This window comes from Daphnia carinata, chromosome 4, assembly GCF_022539665.2.
Source record: "Daphnia carinata strain CSIRO-1 chromosome 4, CSIRO_AGI_Dcar_HiC_V3, whole genome shotgun sequence".
In the NCBI taxonomy this organism is placed as follows: Eukaryota; Metazoa; Arthropoda; class Branchiopoda; order Diplostraca; family Daphniidae; genus Daphnia; species Daphnia carinata.
The window spans coordinates 8,379,093-8,388,913 of NC_081334.1; the positions used below are offsets into that span (position 1 = coordinate 8,379,093).

Consider the following 9,821-nt stretch of genomic DNA (forward strand, 5'->3'; position numbering starts at 1 on the left):
ATGAGGATAAGATAAGGAGTTATTTTCACTCTACTTCGTTTAAGTGTAATAGGAGATATCGTAGCTGATACGTTATCTCTGTGTCAATATTTTCTAGAGTAGCTGATACGTTATCTCTGTGTCAATATTTTCTAGAGTAGCTGCAAAAAAATTTGATGTTTGATTGCAAACTAAGAACATCTATGCTCTACAAAGCAACAAGGAAATTGGGGGAGGTGCCTGTGTCCGTCACATTGTGCATTTGTTGTGATTGGCTGGCGTCAAAACAACCGTCGGCTGTAATGAATTTGCCGGATGGAGATTTGGAATACTAAAATGTGGGTGGAAATGCTGATCTGGGCAATTTTGTAGTCTACGGGCTTGCTACAGTAGGTAAGCCGGCGGGGGTGTAAAATAACAAATCAAGAGGGCATTATGACGGGCAGAAACTGCAACAAAAGACAGGCAAGTGCAAACAAAATATCGTGCGCCATACAGCATGCGTTTTGGCGGACTGACGGGCAGAGAGTGGGCCGGTGGAGAAACGGGGAGTCGACGTACAACAATGGCGGGTTTCTTAACGGGCAACAGGGGGGTAGACGGGCATTAGCAAAAAGTGGGTAGACGGATAACTATAGTGGGCGTTGTGACGGGCGGAGACTGTGATAAATGGGTGGGCAAATGCAGAAAAGGTAGATGTACCCCTACAGCAAGCCTTTTTGTGGATAGAGAGTGGGTTGACGGTCACAATGTGGATTGACGGATAGAGAGTGGGTTGACTGGCAGAAAGCGGTTTGGCGAGCAAAGTGTGGCTTGACGGGCAGAGAGGTAGTCGACGGGCAGCTTCAGCTGGTTTCTTGACGGGCAGAGAAACTAAGGGGATGAACGGGCAGAAAGAGTGAGTGGGTCGGCGGGCAAGAAAGGGGAACTCTTGATTGTGAAAAGAGTTAACGTGAAAAAAAAAACGTAGACGGGCGAAAAAAAGCCGTGGGTCGATTTTCTGAAAAATAGCGTTAAAATACGCTAGCGCCACCTATTCCCCGGGCCTGGACGGGCCCAAAGTTACTAGTCTATTTTCTATACAGCAACAAGAAAAAATGGGGAGGAGTTTTTTGTGTCTGTTACATTGCGCTTTTGCTGTGATTGGTTGGCGCGGGGACTACCTGAAAAAGGGGTTCAGACTACCGCCGGCTGTAGTGAATCTGCGGGGTGAGGATTTGGAAAGCTAGAAATGTGGGTGGAAATGGAAATGTGGATGTAGAAAATTTTTCAGTCTACGGGTTTAGCTTAAAACGGGTGGGTGCGGACAGTAGGTAAGCTGACGGGCAGCGGTAGCGGTTGTGTAAAATAACAAAGGAAAACTCTATTGCCCCCCAGAATCCGGGGGTAATAGCATTTTGTCTATGCCCCCCCGAATCCGTATGGCGCTGGCAAGGGGTACCGGTGCCCCTTTTCTGCAGTAGAAAGTGTTCCAAACAGCGACAACAAAAATTTTTTTTTTGTAATAGGCTACCAGAAGGCTTTGACATAGGTTGCCGAGTAAGTTAAGAAGGGCAGTTACTGTATGGCTACCGACTAGCAGAGTTCTCAATATAAGTGCAGGTTCTGCATCTATCTCAGTGTATCTAACTAATTAATCAGCATCCAAGCATTTTACAGGTTTGATAGGTTTTTATATTATTGCAATTTACAATTTTTACAAACCCAAGTGTCATTCTCATTTACAGGGAAATTGTCTATACACATTTCATGAAACCATTCCATGCAATGTTCACATTCAATCATTCTCCATCCTTTCGATGCTAACATGTGATTCGTTCTCCAACAGTGGCAAAATACCAATTCGGAAACAACCACCTCATTGCGACTCCGCTTGACACTACAAATTGTGGATGGAAATGGTGATAGTTTTCCAGACTTCATACAGGCATCAAGGCGAGTACAAAGTAGATTAGGGTCGTGTTGACAAGTGTTGCGGGATCTTGCCCGTTTGCGAAACTTTTAGCGAAGGCTATGGCAAACACGCCGCAGTCTAAACCATTGCTTTGCCGCTGACAAGATTTTACAATGTACCTTATCTCGTTGTCAGGTGTTTGTAGAAGAGATGACATGCCGCTCAAAATGTGTTTAGACCGCCAATTATGTCCTGCCATACTATCGTACACCACGACGTGATCCTGTCCGCTGAATCCTTTCGCAACCAACACCTAGTGGTCAGATCCATCGTGCACGATTTGCATCCATTGCCGTCCAATGACCTGGGGAAATTCCAGTGTACCACCCATGGTGCAAGAGAATAGTCCACCGATCTCTGGGTGTTCTTCTTTTAGGATTTCCATTGCTCTGTTGATGTAGCCAGAAGAGAGCTTGTTGGTTTTTGTTAGTGTTTCCACCTTATCGAGGAAAAGCATGGACTGCTTACTCCTGTCTCGTCTGGACAAGCATGTTTCTGATGACAACTCTTTTTTGTTGGTAAAAAAAGATAAATTCATTTCTTAGCAAATGTAATCATGCAATAGAAGTACCTCATTAGGTAACACGACTAGTTCGGCTGATGTTGGAGTGATGGAAGAAGTTCCATGGAGCAAGGATTCCTCAACCTCCACGTCCTCATTGATCAACATCTCTTCTGTCGCCAACAATTCAGCTTCCTCTGCAAGTAGCATATCTTTTATGCCCATTTTTTCAGGCTCAATTCTAGGGTAGCCGGAGAAATAGGACCTGGAGAAATAGAACCCGAAGATTTAGGACCTACAAATAGGACCTGGAGAAATAGGACCTGGAGGAATAGGACCCAATCTTCAAACATGTTTTGAAGAGTCCTATTTCTCCATATTGAGGGTCCTATTTCTCCAGCCTTAAGGTCCTATTTCTCCATCGTAAAAAATCAATGTACAATTGGTTTTCCTATATGTTGAAAAAAATACCCGAACGCCCTATATTGGTTTCTGCACTTCAAACACCGTTATCAATATGACGCCTCTTCACTGCATTATAACTTTTTTTTTTAAATTTACATTCATAATATTTTTGCAGGATTATATGCTTTTTCTATTGCTTTTTAGAGCTCATTTAATAGAAAAGTAATTTTGTTTACACAGTATTTGAATTTTTGCATTTTACATTTTCTTACTGGTGTTTTCAGGCCTACCATCACCCGCCCTTTACTATTGTCACTTTTCACTTTTTTTTTCTTCGTGCCTCAATAAGGATTCTTGGGAGGGCGCATAAGTACCTCTTAATACACAGATAACTAAGAAAATTTCATCAAAAAAATAATTTAATAAACGTTAATTTCATAATAAAACACTGTTTGCCCTTGCGCAAAATATTGTTTTTTACCATATATATGGCAACGGTTACTACAAGCAGACGACTGTTGCAAGCTCGAAGTGTCAACATCCTACAATTCTATGAATCGTTGAAGTTGCTTATTGTAAGCGGTGTTTGTTTGACAGGTAAGTGGCTAGTTTCAGTAAAATTAAAAAATTTTTATTTCCTAGGTTTGGCAGTTTTGGTACATTTCAAATTCATGTTGGCATTAGCACCACAGAAGAAAAAAATTTACTTGGAAGTAAAGGTATTTAAAGTATAGACATAATTTTATTAATTGCAGTTGGAAATTTGACACAGATTACTAATCCGAAATGTTTCTTAGGTGGTTACTATCAAGGAGAATCATGAAACTAGAGCATGATTTACCATGAACCATTTGGGAACCAACTTGTTAGCTGCCTTATAACTATCATCCTTCTGGTAATCTAGATGTTCACAGATTTTTTGTTCGTGAAATTTATGTAATCATTTTTCTTATCGTTCAGATGAAATAACAGCATTACAGCTGTTAGTTACGTCAAGACATTAATCTCAAGATGCAAGTACTGAGCTTTAACGGATTTCAATTTACATAAGCAAGACAACCAATTCTATTGTTGAGGAGAAAACCAACTACACACCCAGCTATGAATGGTAAAATATGTGTAATTGAATCTAAATTAATTAAATTTTTATGGTTTAAAGGCTTTTCGTTCTTCCGTTCACGTTCAAGGCTACAACTCATCGAATCGGACTTTTATAAGCATGCCATAAAATACCTCGCCATTTTTAATTGAATCATTTGTTCTAGGTCTTAGTCATTGGTGAAGAAAACCACTTGCCTTACATGAAGCCACCACTATCGCGTAAGAATTATGGTTCAGTGACGATCCCGAAGTGTCAAACAAACTGAAGTTTAAGCAGTGGAACGGAAAAAAAGTGAAGGTGATTGTCTAAAGTTATAATTTTGTTTTGCGTTATTTTAATGAATGTGACCTATTTTTGGATCCAGTTTGTTCTTCGATCAGGATGAATTCTACTGCAGTCCAGTGGAATTAGTTGCCAAAGAAAATGGTGGTGTTTCAGTTGTGCGATGACATCATGTAGTTAAACTGGACATTGCTGGTCGCAAAGCTGAGTTAGATGACGGCCTTACCATCACCTACGACAAGTGCCTTATTGCCACAGGTGAATTTCTTTCGTATTTATCTAAAATTTAAAGTACTCGATAATTAACTTTTTGGAATGTTGAAAAACTTTTATAATCTTCCTACTAGATAGTATCTGAGAGCCATTGTTTAATTATCATTTCAGTTAGACGCATTTTCAACTATTAACTACCTTAATTTATTATCGTCTTAGGTGGCAAACCCTAACATCCAGCAGGAATAAAGATGGTAAAAACCCGGATTCGTTCCATGTTGTTCATTCTTGTTGCATGCTATATATTATATGTTATTGTTCGTTTTTCTTGTTCGTAATTTTCATTCATCAAACCTGAGTTTTTTTTTCTTTCTTAGTTTTGGAAGCAGTTGAAAGGCCCGCAAAGTAAAACAACAGAGTTATTCGACTTTTTCCATCAGCAACAACAGCAGCCTGAGCAACGGCCGCATAGCAGTGTGAAAAAAAAGTGAAATCAGTTGCCATATTTCTTTATACTATTTGCCATACCTTGTGTTAACGTCGTAAGACTTTAAATTACCAAATTTATCTTTGCAGATCTCGGACGCAGTGCAGTTGTTCGCCGATTATTCGAAGAGCATACGAAACTATTTATACGATGTCGATGGCAATATTCTGCTTGATGTTTACACTCAAACCTCTTCAGTTCCATTAGGTTACAACCACCCTGAATTATTAGATGTCAAGATAAAGAAAACATCAGAACGTAATTGAATTGATTATTTACCTGTCTGGGCAACATCAAAATTTTAATTTATATTTCTCAAAGATTCATAAACCGACCTGCCCTCGGTGTATTTCCTGGTGAAAATTATCCTCAGCGAGTCCAGAATTCTCTGTTACGTATTGCGCCCAAAGGCCATACAGAGGTAAGTTGTAGCTCCTTAATTGTTCCGACCTATTGCAAATAATAAAAAATATATTTAAAGGTAACGACGATGGCGTGTGGATCGTGCTCAAACGAAAATGCGTACAAGGCAATTTTCGTTTGGTATCGCCGGAAACAGAGGGGAGATAAGTCATATACCCCAGAGGAGAAGACGAGTTGCGTAATGAACCAATTGCCTGGTGTTTCTGACCTGACTCTTATGTCTTTCAAAGGTATTTAGAAACACGTTACAATGTTGAATCAATATTAAATTAAAGCCTTTGCTCTGTTACAAAAGGTGCTTTCCACGACAGAACGTTTGGTACGTTAATCACGACTCATACCAAGCCAGTCCATAAACTGGACATTCCTACAAAGGACTGGCCAATTGGAACCTTCCCTCGCCACAAGGTTAGTTTTAAAATTTCAATTAGGCTCAAACTATTACCTGATCTCATATTTCTTGTGATTTTAGTATCCGTTGGAAGAATTTGTGAAAATGAGGAAGAAGATCATCGCTGTTTGGCGGAAGTTGAAGAGCTTTTTGATCGGTACAACAAATGTAAATAATATGCTTTACCTGGATTTAGTTCGTCTGTTGCTACCGAAGTCAAATCGAAAAAGTTTTTTTTGAATTTTTTGTTTAATTATTTGTATTTTGTAAAAATAAATTATATTTAAATCAATTACCAAAAATTTATGGTATTATTTTACTTTAAACAAATTTTCTTGCGTCCTTTGGCTGCCGCGATCCGGACATTCCGCGGATGTTCCAATACGTACGTTCACTGAACGTACGGATTTGCCATCCTGCAGACGGCCAACTAAGGACGTCCGTAGTACTCCCAAATAAGGACGTTACCAGGACTTCCAATTAATTACGTCCGTAGGACGTCCTTCAGTGGACGTCCCTAAAACCGGACATTAGGACATTCTGGTGACGTACATCTGCCGTCAGAATGGGACGTCCCGATCGGCCAGCCAGGACGTAGATGGGATGTCCCTGGGACGGACAAAGGCTAGTAGGGTATGTATGTGCTATAATCTTTTTGTTTAAGGAAGGCAAGCCAGCATATGTCATCCAATTTCAGGGGAAAAGCAGGACTCTGATAAAATGAAAACTCAACTTAAACGGAAGTTAGATAAGCTGGAGAAGAAGAAACTAAACAAACAAAGGAAAAATAACAGATGCCAAGGTAAACTTTGATTTCGACAAAAAAAATAGACCTTCAACTAATTTTACTTTTCTGTATTTTAACAGATAAAAGAATACTAAGCGCAATAGGTTAAAAAAAATGTGGAATTGATTGCGAGCTTGATAAACCAATTAGGAAAGAGAATAAAATCAACATCACAAACGAGAAAGAAGTTGGTTGAACGCATCAAAGAACAAGAAAAGAGAAAGGAACAACAACAGAAAAGAGATAAATCAACATTAAGAAAACGAAAAATGAAAGGAAAGCATAAACTGAATAAACTAGCGAAAAAAACAAAGTTATCGTATGAATTGCCGATATTGACATGGATGAGTTGCCTCGTGTTCCATTATTTACAAGCCGTGCCATGATAGTTTTGTATAACAATACACTGGCATGCCTTCCATGATCCGAGCGGAACTCATTATTTTCGCTCTTGCCACGTAGGTCTCTATTTATGGTTTTGCGGCATATATTTTTTTTATTAAAAAATGTGCTTGTCTTAAATTATATATACATAATTTTTTTATTATTTATCAGTGTATTAAGTAGTACTTAGGGGAAAGCATGCCCCTCGTCTCCGGGAATTCGCATGGAATAAGGATATCAGCCAGGGGGGAGGGCGATACTAGGACTGGAAACGCCACTAATGAAAGGTCAAGGGCAAAAAATCAAACACTGTGTAAAAATAAATATAACTTTTATACATGAGCTGTGTAAAGCAATAGATAATGCGTGTAATCATGCAAAAAAAATACAAATATGAATTCAAACAAAAAAGTTATGATGGACTGATTACACGAGCAATTGATAACGTGGTTTGGAGTGCGGAAAACTACATAACCCGTCCGGTTCTTCCTTTATAACAGCGGGCTTTAGGGCTTTAGGGATATTTCTCAAGGAGAAATAGGACCATTACTATGGAGAAATAGGACCCTTATGAGGGAGAAATAGGACCCTTCAAAATATGATTGATGATTGGGTCCTAATTCTCCGGGTCCTATTTCTCCAGGTCCTTTTTTGGGGTCCTAAATCTCCGGGTCCTATTTCTCCGGCAATCTAGCTTCATTCTCCACACTGTCTTCAATGTAAATAAAATCCTGAAAATCCATTTCGTCGAAGTCATCCATACCGAGAACATCAAAGAATAAAACGGGGACCAAAGAAAGATTAGTTTGGGTTGCAGAAATAATCAATTAGTATTATCGGCAACCATCAGCAGCAGTAACATCAACAGGCGATGTTTTTATTGTTTTTTGGGTGGGAGATCCTTTTCGTTTTCTCGCATCATTTTTACCTTTTCTAGTTTGGGTAATAGAGTGCCATTCACCCTCTCCTTGTGATCGTCTTGCATGGACTTCACCCCTTTCTTTATGTTGGCCCCATTGTCGGATACTATGCAGAACACTTTTCCTTTTATGTTGAACCTTTTTATTTCATTTTCAATGAAATTAGATATTGTATAACGTCAAACGTGTGGCTGCCGAAAAAAAATAAACGCAAGAAAACACTTTCCTTTGGCAAATAAAATTTTATTTTACTGCCAGTCATTCTTTTGCAGCATAGTGCTTCAGGTTTTCTTGTTAGGTTTGTTTCTCTAAGCAGGTGAGCTGCGATACCGATCCACGATCGGGCAACTTAAACCACATATCTGTAGTTAAACACACAAATTTGGCAACAGCTAAGGTAGTAGTAAGTTCTTCAATTTTCTGTTTGATTCGTTTTTTTTTAAATATTTAATTTCTTCCTTTATCAGTTATCTTAGTTTTTTTTATGACCCATGACATTGGCTCTTGGACTTAGACCGTTAATAAGGGCAATAAGAGAAGGGTCATCAACCATGTTGAGTGGAAGTGGTTTACTTTTTACAAAGTTCGTAATCAGAGCATCAACTTTGCTCTGTTCCAATTTAGGAAGTTTGGATGGAGCCTTAGATGACGAGAAATTCAGCTTCGATTGACGAACAGCAACGCTTTTCTTCCTTGCAGCAATAACCTTTGACGAAACAGCAAAAGCAGCTAGCATCTTTCCGGTCCTTCTTCTGTGTATTATGATCAGTAAAAAAGTCTGAGTGTTTCTGAGATAGTTAAAAGATGTAAAATATATTATTAGAAAACTTATGCCAAGACAAGTAAGTGGAACTTAGTATTTCATATCCTTGAAATGCCTTATAAAATTGGTTGTTGATCGAGTTTGGCCACTGCATGCCATTTTACACTTCTTACATGTGCCTATTATGTCACCATTAATATTCGGCTTTTGATTAAATCAGCTCAGTAAAAAAGTAAAGTAGGAAAAGCAGGGAAGGCCATACCAACAGTTGCCTTAAGCCACAGTAACATCTTCACGAGTCTTTCCAGAAGAAGAAACAGTAGCGTCATCTTTCTTCTTATGTATAGAATTATGACTGTTCTCTTCATCATCACTTGATTCTGATGCATACGAATTCGAACTTTCTTGGGTGCTTCGTTCTTCCGGGCTAATGTTTTTAACAACATCGAATCATACTTAGAGTCTTCCGACAACCCATCGTTTAGGGCTTTAGTATCAATAGTCAATAGCTCAACTGAAAATAAACATGTGTATCTTAAACTCGAGTATAACGTAAGTATTTATCAATTCAATGATACCTTTTAGGATAAAAACCACAGTAACGATGAAATCCGGAAAAGAAAAAACCGAAAACGTTGTGGCTAACCGGCTATGAGCCTATGAAAAACGTTGTCGACTAGCAGATAACGATCATCTTGGTAAAACAAAGACAAACGAGAGGAACAGAAAATATTTAGACTAAAACACTTCTTGTCGTACAAAAAAATTACTTTTCGAAATTGTATTGGAAATGATATAATACGAATTTACAACGACTAAAGAATAAGGAATACGAATAGGAAAAATTTTTATTCGACGAATAACGAATAAATTTCCGATTTTTTGCGTTATTCTATTTGAAATTCTATTCGGAAGTTTTATTCGGTAGCACACTGGTTTTTAGTATTAGTACCCAGAGTAAGAGACACAACATCGATTGGAATATTTTGAACAAAATCGAAGTAAGAGAGTAACTCGAACACACAAAGCTGCTCAGAAACCATTCGACAACGAGGATTTGGTTCCCGTTCATCACTGTGGCAAAATGTAGGAGATTTGTCTTTAATGTAGGGCAAGAGATTTCAAAAGAAGAGAAAATGAAATGTCATTCCTCATCCACCTAGAGAATGCTGCACCGAATTGCTTTTCCATCTCTAACTTCACCAAGAGTCATCCAAAATCTCCTCATT

General features: G+C 38.7%; 1 long non-coding RNA gene across 2 annotated transcripts; it reads left to right on the plus strand.

Moving 5' to 3' along the window:
• The first annotated feature begins 3,378 nt into the window (after nt 1–3,378).
• LOC130687599 (uncharacterized) lies at nt 3,379–5,921 on the plus strand. 2 transcript variants are annotated; one of them, XR_009000182.2, is made up of 12 exons: nt 3,381–3,559; nt 3,638–3,735; nt 3,801–3,948; nt 4,106–4,239; nt 4,307–4,482; nt 4,657–4,691; nt 4,815–4,924; nt 5,014–5,182; nt 5,246–5,345; nt 5,406–5,577; nt 5,643–5,755; nt 5,820–5,921. It is a non-coding gene; the product is annotated as an uncharacterized LOC130687599 (long non-coding RNA). The 2 variants fall into 2 exon arrangements; XR_009000181.2 differs by having other exon boundaries at nt 3,379–3,559; nt 3,801–4,239.
• Nucleotides 5,922–9,821: the final 3,900 nt, after the last annotated feature.